Consider the following 15,420-nt stretch of genomic DNA (forward strand, 5'->3'; position numbering starts at 1 on the left):
CCATTGAAGGATGGTGCTTCTCAATTCAGAAAGCTTTATTGGCATGACTCTGACAGGATGACGAGGCCTTAACCTTAATCTTACTGAGCCTGCAAGAGCGATCAGCCTGTCAGGCACAAAGCGGAGCATCTTTCAGATATCTGCCATATTTCCTATTAAAACAGCTGGGGCGAGACATATCAAAGGACTGGTTACCGGTTTAAAATAGCCTTTATACTTTAATAAACATCACAGCCTGGCAAATCCATACAAAACTAGGCTACTTTCTTGGCAATCAATTGATCAATCACAGACAAACTACTCATTATAAAAAACTTTTTGTATCTGACTATGCAAGTATTTATAAATGTAAGGAGAGCAGACATGGGCTGCGTCCGAAATCGCATACTCTCTTGAGTAGGTATTTATTTTGAAAAAGTTATTACTTCACGGCTGCTATAAAGTACTTTCTACATGTGTAAAATGTCATCTAGACGTAACTTACTACATTTGTCATGTTGTCATTATCATGTGACATTATCATGTACTCTTTTATGAGTAAAGTTAGGCTACTGTGAATTCGGACATAACATAGGCCTACTTCTTTTGTCACATACTGTTTTTCACCTAACTTTGCAATTTTAGATGCAGCTCTTGTCATTCTATAAAGCATTTGATTGGATAGAAATGTGCACGTCATCAATATTTTCTGGAAGAGAAAGACTTTACATGTGCTAAAAGTTAATTTTGACAGTGTTTCGGATAACACTAGCATACATTATTTTAAAAGTAATAAAATAAAAACTACAAAAGTTGTGCTTTAAGTGACTAACAACTAGCGAGAGTTGATTATATTATTATGATATACAAGAAAAAATATATAGCCTATTAAAAAAAACGTACTATTATCATCGCGTAAAAATACATCGTTTTCGAAAATAATTCGTGGAAGCGTTTTACCCATAGACTGTAAAAAGGTTTTACCGTTTTACCTCAGAATCATCCGGATTCTCGCAGAAATTCGTCCAAGCTCTTTGAGTTAAAGATTGACATTTGATACGCCATAAAAACACATTGCAGTTACGTTACTTCGTTATACGAGTACAATATTTTACGTGGAATCCATGTAAAATATGAATATCTGCATCAAATTTCTGACAGTTAACTAAAAACACGCGTACCTCACGAGCCACCGTCGCGCCAATGCCAGCCCAGCTGCACTGAATGATAATGGGAGCGCGCATTAGTTGCGATTTAGTTAACCATAGACTGTAAAAAAAAGGTTTTGACGTGTTGCTCGCTTGCAGGTTAGTAAGTAGACACTGTGTAAATGGTGCATTAAAGCACTAATCAACTTTCCACTGCAGTAAACTCCAGACATGAAGATTGCAGGTTTATCTTTATCTCAGGTAAAGTTAGCTTGCACCCACGTGGGCGGTTTTCTGCCATGACGTTCCGTTGATCTATATTGCGTTTTATATTTCCCTTAACTTTAAATCACAGAAAACTTTCTTAAGTTTTATATTGTCATTAATACAATATTTTACATATTTATTAAGTTGCTTGGCTGACTGGTCCTCACAGTGTAGCTCTATACTCAGTTCTAGATTTCTTAATTTAGTGGTCGTAGGCCTATCTCATTATTCATAAGCATTAGGGACCACCTACACTAAACCCCAAACAAAACAGGCTAGATCTGTGCCTGATACAAATGCTTTGTTATTCAAACATGTCAACGTGTATGGGAAAACCAGGTCGAAATTTCACAATGTGCAACATGTTCAAAGTGAATTAAGTTGTTCTACATTTGTACAAAATACCACCTGGTATTGATAGACCACAATTGTAAGATATTGACCACAGCAAAACTATATTTAGACTCTGTCTAAAACATTATCTTTTAAAATCAAGTTTTTCTGAAAAATTTAACTTTCGCCCCTGCTCTCCCCTACACCTTCAGTACAGTAAAAGAATTGAATGTGGTACAAATAAAAAAAATTGCATCTAATTAAGATCTTTTCACAATTCCTGTGTGGTCTCGTTTTTCATTCTCGTTCAACACATGCCTTGTGTGTGTTTACTCTTCTTTTTTTCTTTTTTTTTCTTTTTAAATCCAGAATGTCACATCTGTCTCCATGGCCGCGGAAAGCTCATCTCTCCTACGCTGCCTCTCCAGACGAACCCAAACAAGAACCATTGTGAAGGTAATCTCAAAACCAGTCTGAAATCAGGGTGAAAGAGTGATTTCCACCAATACCATCCCCATGGCAGTGGAAACAGGATCAGCACAAGAAAGACCCTTGTCCTGGCATATAAAAACGAGCCTTCTCGGCGCAAAGCAAAAACAAACACTCCCACCCTTTCAACGAGGCATTGAGGCACAGATTATGAGGCATTGCACAAGACAAACCATGTTCCACGAACAGACAATCACTCAGAGACCACCCTGAGGACATTTAAACTCCGGAGCCCCCGACAAGGCTTTGTCGTGTTCACTCAGCCTTGCCTGATTTTAGCTCTTTTCCAAAACCTAGCGAGCTGCTTCCATTTTACCTTCTCATGCAGTCTACGTTATGTTCATTTTAAAGTTGTATATGCATATTTGTTTTGTTTTTGTTTTTTTATATTTTAAATCAGTCACTTACGATGTTCTGTTTATCTATATTTAGGCAACAACTGGCAGCTCACTAGGTTTTAGAACCGAATTACTCACTCCTATGTGATGTGTTCCCCCTCAGTCATAGCGTGACTGACCTTCACCATCGTGTGACTCAACCATTGTGGTCTTGTGGGTCCTGGTGTCATGACTAAGCTTGATTGTATGAAAAGAGAGCGGGCATCAGCATTGGTATTAGCAATGCCCTGGGCATCACAGAGGAGCAGCTGGCCATGAACGCTCCAGCGAGACTCAACCAGACTCTGGAGCACATCACAAATGGACTGATTTGGAATGAATGGTCTGTTGAACATGTGCTAATTTTCCAGCAGTGCTGCTGCATGATCCGAGGCCTGGAGGTGAGGGGCGTTGGGGTTTGTTTGGTTCGTAAAGGGTGCTGTGAAAGCTGGAGATTCCAGATGATGTCCACAGTCGAGGGAGACGTTGGACCCTACCACTTACAAGTGTTTTTTGCTAGTTTCAGCCCGACGCAGTTATCATTTTCATGTCCTGCGTCACATTGTTTTTGTAGCAAATGCATTTGTGCCCATCAGTTCACCCATGGACGTGCAGGTCTGAAAACGAGGTGTGTTCGGGCGCGTTTTTGAGGCAACTGAAATAGACTGCACCATTGGCCAACTGAAACATGGTCTAAAGTCAATGGCGCAATATTATTATTTTTTGTTATTTAAAGAGCGCGTTAGTAATATGCGCTTATAGGCGGGTCCACAACGCGCATACACTTTGTCCCGTAGATGGTTAAAGCGAGCAAGTAGATCCGTTTCCTTGCTAGAGAAGCTTTCAGTTTTTCCGCTTGCAAATTTGGCCATGTAAATAGCGAATCCGCCATGGCGTGAGCGTAACTGGCTTTTAAAGGAAATGGGAGATGAGATTCTGATTGGTTTATCTCACGTTACGCCAAAAACACACCCATGACTCATTAAGAGAATAGGGACAACCCTTTTAGACCATGAGCTGGGTGTGCCGACCATTTTTCCATTTGGACCATTTTCCAAGTGCCATTTAGACATTCGCTTAGATCGTTAAAATAGGACACATATTGTGTGGCGTCCTTCTATAGTGATAGTTGACCCAAAAAAACTTTCTTCTGTGGAACATCAAAGAAGTCTATAGTCATTTTTAGTCTATACAGTGTGTCAAAGGTTACCAAAATTGTTTGGTCACCATCATCCTTAAAAATATCTTATTTTTTGTCTCGCAGAAGAAAGAAATACAGATTTGGAACGACACGAGGGTGAATAAATGATGACAGAATTTTCATTTTTGGTTGAACTACCCCTTTAAAATTCAACATGAAAATTGGCATTTCTGAGTAAAACAGTATATTCAGCCAGAAAAAAGTTGTAACGTACTATTATTATAAATTGTACACAATGAAAAATATATATATTTAAGTCAAATGTCATAATCATTCATCAATTAATGTAACTTGTTTTTGCCTCCAAAACATTATATTTTATTGCCTCCAAAACATTATATATATTTTTATTTTCTATTGAGAAAGTAAAAAGTAAAATAATATTATCCAATAATATCATAGACAACTTTTCAAGAACCAATAAAATCCTGGTGAATAAAAAAAAAGCATCTCTTTCTCTCCCCATCCCCACCTTAGCAAAGACAAACTAATTTCCATATAAATGGAGTGTAGGCCCGCAGCACAGGGACGAGGCAGAATTGCAAATATTTCATCTCTTGCCTGGAGAGCCCGCTGCTGTTTCTTAGTCGCCATCAACCATTGCTTCGCCGCTCCCAACTTTCTCTCTCTCTCTTGCTCTCTCTCTCTCATCAAGCTGCTCCATTGTCGTGCTGTTATGCACACCTGACCACATCACCCAAGCACCTGCAGGGGTCAAGCCAGGCTCTTTGGCTGTGATCAGCCATCAGTTGTTGTAGCCAGGTTTGAATACAGAGGACGCCAGGTGATCTTTGGCTAAAACGTGTGAGCAAACAAACTCTCTCTCTCTCTCTTTCTCTCTCTCTCTCTCTCTTTCTCTCTCTCTCTCTCTCTCTCTCTGTATCCTTCACCATCCACCCACAATGCTTTTCTGTTTTTATTCTACCCCCTCTACCCAAAGGCACCTGACATCCTGATTTAAATCTTTTTAAGCAATATCACACTCGCAATCATGCTTGTAGTAGCCTACTGAATTTCTGTGCAACTGTGATTCGGCCACAGGTCATTTTGCTTTTAAATGACAGTTCAATAAATAAAGTTGATAAGAAATATTCCGGGTTCAACACAAGTTAAGCTCAATAGTACCATGAAAATACTTCTGAATTGTCCCTTGTTTACTTTAAAAAATAAAGAAAGACGTTGAAGTACTAAAATTACATATTATTTTAATATGTTTGTGGAGGTTCACTTATAATATGAAATAAAGTTTGTTGCATTAAAAAAACAAACAATATATATATATATATATATATATATATATATATATATATATATATATATATATATATATATATAGAAATATCTAACAAAAAACTAATGAGATTTTTTTTAAAATAAAAACTGAAATTATATTTTAAAAAATCGAATTAATAATATTTTTAATATTAGTATATAAATGATACTAAAATAACACTGGACCCTACTTTATTAATAATCATCCATGGAATGATTTATCCATCATCAAAATGTAATAACTTTCTGCGACAAGTCAATATTATTATTTTTGTTTGCCACTGTCGATTGAGCTTGCATTGAATTTATTGATTTATCCTTTATTTAAACAGGATAATTCCATTGAGAGCTTACAATCGCTTCTTCCAGAGAGAATTGAACCCAGAATATTCCTTTATGTTAAGTTGATACCGTTTAGCACTCTTAGAACCCTGCTTAGCCAATCAGATTAGAGGACTGGAACTAACTGTTGTGTAATTGTTTTTTGCCATAATCCTACTCTCCCAAATACCATTTTCCCCGTTTCTGTTTAGACATTAGTAAAGCGCTACAGATGGCCAGTGTGTAATATGGTTAGTTATAGTTACTCCAGTGCCAGCAGTTCAGATTACATGATCTAATTCGCTTCTCCGTGTGTGGCTCTTTGTCACACTCCATGACTTCCGATGGCACTGTCCACATCTAACCGCCCAGAGGAGAGCTGGAGAGCCAGACCGCGGCAAGATAGCAGGATAGTGGGGGTGGAACACCATCTAATTGAGGAAGCATTATTTTTCCACCAGGAGAGTGCAATAAAAATTGAATGAGGGAATAAATAATTCAGTTTTAGTTTCCAGCAAGAAAACGGCTTTTCTCTGACTGATAGCAAAGAAATCAATGCGTTCTTACTCCTGAAGCGCTCGGAGCTGAGGGCTGGTGTGGGGGCAACTGGAGTGCGGCTCTGGAAATGACGTGTGCGTGAGACAAAGCAAAAGTCTGTTATTAAACAATGTAGAGTGTCCCAGTTGCTACAAAGGTGTACAAGGAAGATATTCAAGGTGGTCTCAGACAACTGTATTTTGTATATTTCAATAGTATTTAATTCTCCTTTATATGTGGGCAGTTTGATTAAAAGTAATATTTATAATATTCATTCGCACAATTATAGCTTTCAATAGATAATTTTTTTAATCTAAACTCTTCAATCGTAATTCTAAAATTCTGATTTTCAATACCGTGTTAAAATTGACATTTGGGTACAAAATGTAAATACCGGTTCTTGCATTATACTTCATAAAATACTTACAAATATACTACATACATTTTTCATGACATCTCAGTTTTTGCATGGGATGCTGGTTGATGGTTTGATGGTTACTGGACCCCATTAAGGGATACTGGTTGATGGTTTGCTGGTTACTGATCCCCATCAAGGGATACTGGTTGATGGTTTGATGGTTACTGGTCCCCATCAAGGGATACTGGTTGATGGTTTTATTGTTACTGGTCCCCATCAAGGGATACTGGTTGATGGTTTTATTGTTACTGGTCTCCATCATGGGATGCTGGTTGATGGTTTGCTGGTTTCTGGACCCCATCATGGGATACTGGTTGTTAGTTTAATGGTTACTGGTCCCCCGCATGGGATGCTGGTTGATGGTTTGCTGGTCCCCATCATGGAATGCTGGTTGATGGTTTGCTGGTCCCCATCATGGAATGCTGGTTGATGGTTTGCTGGTCCCCATCATGGAATGCTGGTTGATGGTTTGCTGGTCCCCATCATGGAATGCTGGTTGATGGTTTGCTGGTCCCCATCATGGAATGCTGGTTGATGGTTTGCTGGTCCCCATCATGGAATGCTGGTTGATGGTTTGCTGGTCCCCATCATGGAATGCTGGTTGATGGTTTGCTGGTCCCCATCATGGAATGCTGGTTGATGGTTTGATGGTTACTGGTCCCCATCATGGGATGCTGGTTGATGGTTTGATGGTTACTGGTCCCCATCATGGGATGCTGGTTGATGGCTTGATGGTTACTGGTCCCCATCATGGGATGCTGGTTGCTGGTTCCCAGTATGGGATGCTGGTTGCTAGTAGACCAGCATATGTTGTCGTCTGGGTGCTGGTATGATCCCAGAAAGACCACAACAAAACTTGTGTATGTGTTACATGTCACGTTTCTTAGTGTGTGTTAATAGTTAAATAAAGTCTATTATCCAATAAATTTTAATAGATTTTTTTTTTAATAAAGAAAAACACATTCAGGTTACATGTTCATTGGCATATCAAAACCCTCAATGTTAAACTAACACTGCTCAGTTTGCATATGGTCCCAATCTGTAGAGTACTAGTAACTAAAGCAGTGTTGCACTTAGTAAAATAAAATAGATTCATTTGCAATTGATGAAAGTGCATGCTATCACTATTGTCTGTAATATTTCATGCTCCTGAGTCCTGACTGCAATGACAATGACCTTTTACTATGTACACTTTTTGCAAAACTGACTGACAGCTGGATTTTGACACGCAAGTTCCCAAATGAGTATGAAAGTATTTTAAAAAATCCGCTTACATTTTAAACGTTTATTATCTAGTTGCTATTAACTTCTTTTAACTTAACTCGCACTCAACCCCGCAAGCATGCTGGTGAACCAGTTTTACCTGATTCAGTTTGCATGATTATTCTGGTCCACCAGCTAGACCAGTACTATACCAGTACAAACCAGCCTGGACCAGCATTGAGTATATACTGGTTTATGCTGGATTTTTCGTCAGGGTTGCTTTCAGTTCCTTAGGAGTTTATGGAATAGAGTTATGTACAGTTAAATGAGCTGTGGTGGATTTCTTTTAGTTTACAGTTGGTATTTTCATGGGTGTTTTGTTATTTGTCAGATGTCATGCTCATAGTTACCCATGCAGGAGGATACACATGATAGACTGTCTAAAAATTGATTTTTAACCCCCTACATGGAAACAGCAATATCTGTGTGTGGCACAAACATCAGAATGGCAGAGCAATTAAAATGACACTTCAATGAACAATTGTCAAACCAAACCAAAAATATGGCTTGAATCAGTTAATTATAATGAAACAAAAAGTAGAATGAAGAAATATATAGAATAGTTCCCCTAACTTGCCTTTTCGGTTTAACATTTTACTGTAATATTTTTGTATTTTCTGTCAAATCTGTCCATTTTTGTTTAATATTCCGTTAGGAAAGGGCTCTTGGAAGTGGTAAATCTTTGGTCTGGAATGCTGTAGTTTTAATATGAATCATGAGGAAACCACTGGAATGTTATTGAATTAACGAACGGCCTAAAAGATCATTCATAATGATATTACAGCCTTTTTTTACCGCATCGATGTTCTGTGGTCCATGGTTTGACTTGAATTATAGCTTTGGTGTACACCTACGAAGAAACATTAGTTGAAGCCATTTGATCCTACACTGTTTTGAGTGTGTGTTTTGTGTAATCTGTCAACGCAGGGTTCGGTTTACCATTCGCAGACATCTACGATGTTGTTTAATAGCCTGTCTGTGCAACCCAGGGAAAGACAATGCAAGGTTAATGAAGCGCTACTCCATCTCGCTGGCAGACGTAAACGCTAACTTCTGTTTATTTGGAAAATCCTAATTCTCCTAAGAGAGGCGATGCTAGAGAGGCGATGCTGGACAGGCATATGGGAAAAAGAGGGGGAAGGATGGATAGCGAGCAAAAACACAAAAGAGAACAAATGGATGATGCTCTAATCCCACTCTGACACCCACTCATCCTGCTGAGCCATCATTCCATGCGCCGAGGGAAGCCGAGTCTGTTGTCCTTCCTCTGTCAACAGTTCCTTTCCTCCATCCCTCACTCTTGTCTCTCTCTCCCACTTTTCCTTCCTACTCAACGGCTCAAAGCTCACACCTAGGCAACGTATCACAATGTTGTAAGAATTGCCCTTTATGGTGACCATGTGAAATAAAAAACCTTTCCAAATCAAACCTCAAACGTAATGAAAAAAGGGATATGCACAGAAAGCCACAGAGAACCACTTCCCCCAATCCACATAACAACTTCCGCCAACTCTCTATAGTTTCGCAAAGCCAGACTTTCGACTATTTGCATTCAACTTTGTCAGCATTACATAATTTGGGCCAAGAACTGCCCATTTAGGAGCCGTTTACACGACACCATTTTCAACTAAGAACAAAACTTTATGCATTTTGGCTTCAAATGTTTTGCGGGCATGAAATCGCAAGCTTTTGAAAACGGGTTTCAAAGTGCAAGTTTTTGAAAATGATACAGTTATCGTCCCGTCTCGTGTAAACTCTAAAAACACAAATCTGTGAAATCGGTGACATCATATGCATGCATATTACATGTTCAGTCTATAGGCGTGTATAGTTTTTTTTACAAAGTGACATCGCCACCTACTGGCCTGGCATGAATATTACAGCGCTTTTAGTCATTTTTGCGGATCCGTGTGAACGGGATCGTTTTTGACAACATTGTCATCTGTACGTGATAAACGCAAAGAAAAAACTTCCGATTTTAGTGCAAACATAGCTTTATACTGGAAGTATTTCGTTTTTTGCCTTTTAAGCGAGTTCATTTGAAATGGGACATGACTCTAGGACTGGGTATCGATAGAGATTTCATGATTGGATTCAGTTTAGATGATGATTCAGATCTTGATTCGATTTTCTGATTAATTTGTAGATTTTTTTTATTGTATTATTATTTTCATTTTTCGATTTTTAGTTCCCCCTAAAAAAAAAAACATTACTCAGATTATCAATGTGGTCTCAGACCTTTTGGACCACGCTATATTTTATATAAATTAATATTTAAATAATATTTAAATCTCCTTTGGAAGTATACATTTGAATACAATTGCTTATTTATGCTATTTGATTTTTGGATTATTTAATTATTTTACCCCAAAAAACTTTAAATCTCAGCTTTTTAATGTGGTCTCCGATTGTTTAGACCCAACTGTATCGTTCACTATTGTTTATTTTTATTTACTTTATTATTATTTTATTTAAGGATCCATCAGACGGAATCAAACAGTAACTCTTGAGTTTGTGAGTCTTTTTGCATGATTCATTTAATAAAAACTGGTTCTTACTAGTCATTTGTTTGTGAATCAAATATTAGTCTGAATAAAAACTGAATTGAAAAAGGTGCTTTCTTGCCATTATCTTATGATAACATGGCCCTCATGGTCACATTCAATCCAGTTTGCAGAAAGTACAAGATCGATTGATATAAATCAGTATTTTTACCCAAACTCTGAGAACAAAGTATACGTGGACACAATATATGAATCTACAAATGTTTACAATTCTAAAAATTTAGTTGTTTTCTGTGTTCCAGAGAATCATTGCTCATATACAGCGATGAGTAACTCTCCCATGATGCATCAGGATGAATCATGCCCACCCTGGTGATTGGCTTTGGCTTAGTGTCTTGCTTCTGTTTCCACTAGGCTCTTGTGGTTTCGGATGATCTCTGTAGAAAACGAGTGGACTAACACAGTTAGCCGTAGCACGTGGAGGGTCCTGCGAACTCGCACCATTATTCACTCTTGGAAACCCATAATTAATCTACTGATCTGTGGCTAATTGCCGTTTCAGGGTTGAAAGAATACGCTGAGCTGCAGCTTTTTCCCTAAAAAGAGTGTCAACCACAGCAGAAAGGAAGCTGTGCAATCCTGGACTTCACAGAGAGTTGAGAAGTTGTGTTTTCCAGAAAAAAATGAAGAAAAAAAACTTTAGACCTGTCAAAATTATTGGGAATTCATCTGCAAAATTGAGACGACCAATGACGCAAGAACTGTGGGAAAAAAATATGTTTGTGACACTAAATCTCAGCACAAGGAAACCAAAGAAAGTAAATCGTTGCGCATTCTGTAACAATGACATCATATTCCGAGTAAATTTCTGGGAAACTAATCGGTGTTGTTTTTTCCCCCCATTTCTTTCCAAGGTGTAAACGGGGTGAGCGTGTCGCAGCATGCTCTACATGCAAAGAACATGGGAAGCAGGAAACGCTGCATTCAGACCACCCTGTGGTTGATGTGACTCAAAGGAAGAACATGTTCCTCTCAAAATGTAGCTACCCTACGATGACCAAACCCTTAGGAACTGGCCCTCTCATGCCCCTTATACAGCAAGTCCTGTCATGAGCAAGCATTTTTCCCGGAACACTTCACCACAGGGTGAAGTGAATCCAGAGCAGTTAGGAAATAGACATTCTGGATCCTAAAAAAAATTGAGCGTGAACTATAAGGAATTAATTTAGCCAGCTGGTACGTGATTGTGAATTCTCAAAGGGTGGCAAATTATGCTCAAAATACACACATGCATGCAGAGACATATTCCCTATGATAAACTAGTGACTTAAATAAAGCGAGACAACAGAAAGGAAATTGGCGACAGAAAGGAAAAAGCAATTTGCTGCAGAAACAAGCCTTCATTGAGGTCAAAACAGGGTCTTTGGGATGTTTGTTTATGCCTCACAGCTCCAAATACAGATGCATTTATGGGCAGAAATAGACTGGTAGGTGTGGTCGCATTTGTCCTTTGACATTTGTCGACGTAACTGCTTTTTCACAGGCAACATGAACATGCTGCAAATGACGATATTCAAGCTTGTTGAGTTACCTCACGTTGGACTGTAAACAATAAACACGTACATGCAACACATTAGCTGTTACAAAACCTGGTGAGCTGCCTGTCTGAACAAATTTTGGTCGAAGTATTAGGCAGCATCACGCATGTCCTTTGTGGGACAGTAAATCTCAGTTTTGCACTGGAAAGTTTAATGAGAAAAAAATCCATTTAAGATGGCAGACAAAGCTAAAGTAATGTCAATTATGAATAAAAATGTAGAATAACGTTTAAAAAAATCAATTAAATTAAACAATGCATCATTTTACAAGATATTCATGGAAGTGTAGTACTCCCAGATTATTTATTTATGAATTTATTCAATTTAATATAGTAAATTTATTAGCAGCTGGAGTACACTCTCTTATTTGTAGCTAAGAATTATGCAAATTTGAGTACTACAGTCTTACTTGTAGCATTAAAACCATTTAACACATTTGTTTAATTTACCGTATTTAAGTGAGAATACTAAACTCTTAGTATTAGCCAAAATCATTAATACAATGTGCTTTTGTATGTATCTTGTAATGGAATGTATTTAACAAATAAGAGTGTTGTATCTTGCTCACCTAATTAATGTAAATACCGGTAAATAAATTGGATTAATGCTTTCAGCTACAAATAAGAGTGAAGTACTCTTGCTTAATACATTTCAGGTAATCTTTAAATCCATTTTGCAATTTTTCCACAGTCGAGTCTCATATGCAGAGCGCTATATGCATTGGCGCAGGCCAGTAGTTGGCGATGTCACTTTGTAAAGAAACACCACCGTTTTCACAAATTCACGTTTTTGTAGTTTACGTGGAGACGATAACGGTATCATTTTCAGAAACTTGCACTTGAAGCCGTTTTCAAAAGCTTGCATTTTCAGGCCCACAAAACGCCGTTGGCATGTAAATGAACGGCCAAAACGCATGAAACATTTTTTAACAGCTAGAATTAAACCGAAAGCTTCTCACAGATTAAATCTAGACACATTTTACTGCTTCACACTAATGACGTAGTAAGAGTCTCTCTCATGCAGTGTCTACATTATATATGAAGAGTCAAGCACTTCCTGTCTACATTTAATGCTGTATGTCCTAAAGAAGGTGTTTCAGTGTGGGAGTGCGCCATGACTAAAAGCTTTATCTGGGGAATTCACAATGGCGGACGCCTCGAATCAGGCATTTTCCACAGTGGATCACTTAAACGCGACTCATATCTGAGTTAGCACTCATTAACATATGAACTATCATGAATGAGGCAATTAAAATGTGCATGTGAGGTCCGTTCCTATCAGTCTGCTCGCATCTGCTGCGCGTCGGTTTGTTGCTGTTGTGTCAGACTGAAGTGCTGTGAGTTCTTGGCACGAGATGCCTATAATCACAACCCACACCCATAACCCACACAGTACAGAGTAACACCCACCCACACACACACAGCAGTCACATGAACATCCTGTCATCCCCCTGAACAGGACTGGACAGACCACAGGCATTTACACTCTCTCACACAGTGAAATACTCGCAAACAAAGTGTGCCTGTCCTAAACACACAATGGACATGGAAACACACATGGATGAGAGACATCCAACCCACTCACACAATGCTACACCACCTACTTAAAGGGATAGTTCACCCAAAAATGAAAATTATGTCATTATGTACTCACATGATTTTGTAATGACAGAATTTTCATTCTTAGGTGAACTTTTCCTTTAAGCCCTTTTGTTTTGATTCCTCTTTGACTGTTGCAAAACTCCTTTCCCATCTTCCTGTCACGGGACTGCAGGAGGAAAAGGGAATGAGTTTTTTTTTCTTTCCATTTAAGTTCATCACGTTCACTCCCCGACAATGACTAAACAGCTCAATAACTTTCACAACGCATGACTCACAAACGCACAGTTGAATCTGTTGCCGCCGAGGGCGCGCGCTGATCCTCTTGCACACTTTTAGTCCTTACACGTTTAAGGCCTCGCTCACATTTTCCTGATTTTCTTTTTATGAGCTGGCTGGCTCGGTTTATGACTCGCCACTGCCAATCATACTTCCATAGTTTGGAAAATAGCTGTCTGCCTGACAGTGAACTCAACTTGAGACTTATGATAATAAAATTACAGATAAGCTGATAAATTGCTGAGATTAAAATTCTAAGTCTGTTTTTTTTCCACAGGCAAAAAAAGAAACTGAGGAGACAAAACAACAAACAATTGGAGACACAACAACAATAGAACTATTAACTCTTTCCCCACCAAAGTTTTTTTTTTTTTTTTTATTGCCAACCAATGACAGCATTTTTGATCATTTTCACAAACTTTCATGGCCCGAGAATATTTTGTTGTATAAATACCTGAACATGTAAAGACTACAACGTGCATAATGCTTCTCGCTTGTTTCTGCTTCTCCTTCGCCTGTTTTGATCTGGAGATTCTGTTCTTTTTCAGAAGATACGTACTAGCGCCCCCTACCGCTTAACAGTCAAACATGGATTTCTGGAAAATTCTGTAAATAGCGGTTAGAGTTAAACAAGTACAAAGACATTTTTATTGTCCATAACTTCTGGAGAGAAAAAGCACAGACACTGGACAATGACCAAATTTTCTATCTCACATGTGTCGAGCACCTATCAAAAAAATTATCCTTTAAAGACTATTTGTTCAGCTGTATGCATACTCTAAGCATTTGTTTCTAAACTGAGGAATACTTTGGCTTCTAGTTGCTCCACAGGAACTGAGTGGCCTTCATATTCGAAAATTGGCACAGAATGTTGACTGCCAAAGTTCATGATCCTAACAAACCTTCCCATGAAGATCTAACTATTTTGTCCGTATGGTCTGACGCTAAACCACTACAAATGGAATGGACCAACGGGTAGTTTCGTGCAAAAGGTCATGTTCTTTTGCTGGATGTTGGCCTGCATTTCCCAGGCTCCTGCATGCCAGGCATGTCACCGTGATTTTGCCAAGTAGGACATGTTCCTGGATCAACAAAATACATTCCTGTATGAAAAGTTAGTCCTAACCCTATCCCTACCACAAAACATAACATATATCCATAACTTGTCCCTTAAATCTGATTGGTTGATTGGAATGTTGTTCCAGGATCAACAGAGATTTTGATCCGGGAACATGTTGTACTTGATGATAATACCTTATCCATCATGGGCAACACAAGGCCTGACCTGAGATTTGCTGAAGGTCTCCTTTAATTGTTTTCAGCAGGCCACAGAAACTAAATAATTAAAGCGGCCCTATACCTCTCCTGGCGTTTGAAGTTTAGGGCCTCTTCCTCAACCTTCACTTGGAATCTTTTCTTCCTCTTGTTTCTTTTTTCTTTCTTTTCGAGGCTACCTCTTCACTCCTCCGCGTTCCTCCCCATTCGCTCTCTCTTTTTCTGCCCACAGGCGCTACACCCCCTCTTCTGTTTGACAGACTTCCTCCTACTCCTTTGCCCCCTGGCCTCGTCCCCAGGGCCTCGTGCACCCCCTACATTCTTCCACACTGACGTGGCGTGTTTACACGCACGTCGTACTGGAAATGCGCACTCACCAAGCTCAAGAATGACATTCAAGCATGCAAAAATTCCTTTTTTCGGCAACTTTGCCATTTAAGGTTTCAAATTTGCTAATTAAAGTCAGGGAGTTAAAGATAGAAAGGACACTTTTGACTTTATAAGCGCACAACACAATAGCAGCCTTTGTGAAATGACATTTTGGAGCTCGCTTTATTACTT

The 15,420-nt window shown here is 38.7% G+C and overlaps 1 long non-coding RNA gene across 1 annotated transcript; it reads left to right on the plus strand.

Annotated features, from left to right (window-relative positions):
* Window positions 1-1,219: 1,219 nt before the first annotated feature.
* On the plus strand, window positions 1,220-11,741 carry LOC306988359. The gene is made up of 4 exons (XR_013795387.1): window positions 1,220-1,388; window positions 2,097-2,183; window positions 10,672-10,927; window positions 11,024-11,741. It is a non-coding gene; the product is annotated as an uncharacterized lncRNA (long non-coding RNA).
* The last annotated feature ends 3,679 nt before the right edge of the window (window positions 11,742-15,420 follow it).

The sequence above is a fragment of the Phoxinus phoxinus genome, assembly GCF_949152265.1.
Source record: "Phoxinus phoxinus genome assembly, chromosome: 20".
NCBI classification, from domain to species: Eukaryota; Metazoa; Chordata; class Actinopteri; order Cypriniformes; family Leuciscidae; genus Phoxinus; species Phoxinus phoxinus.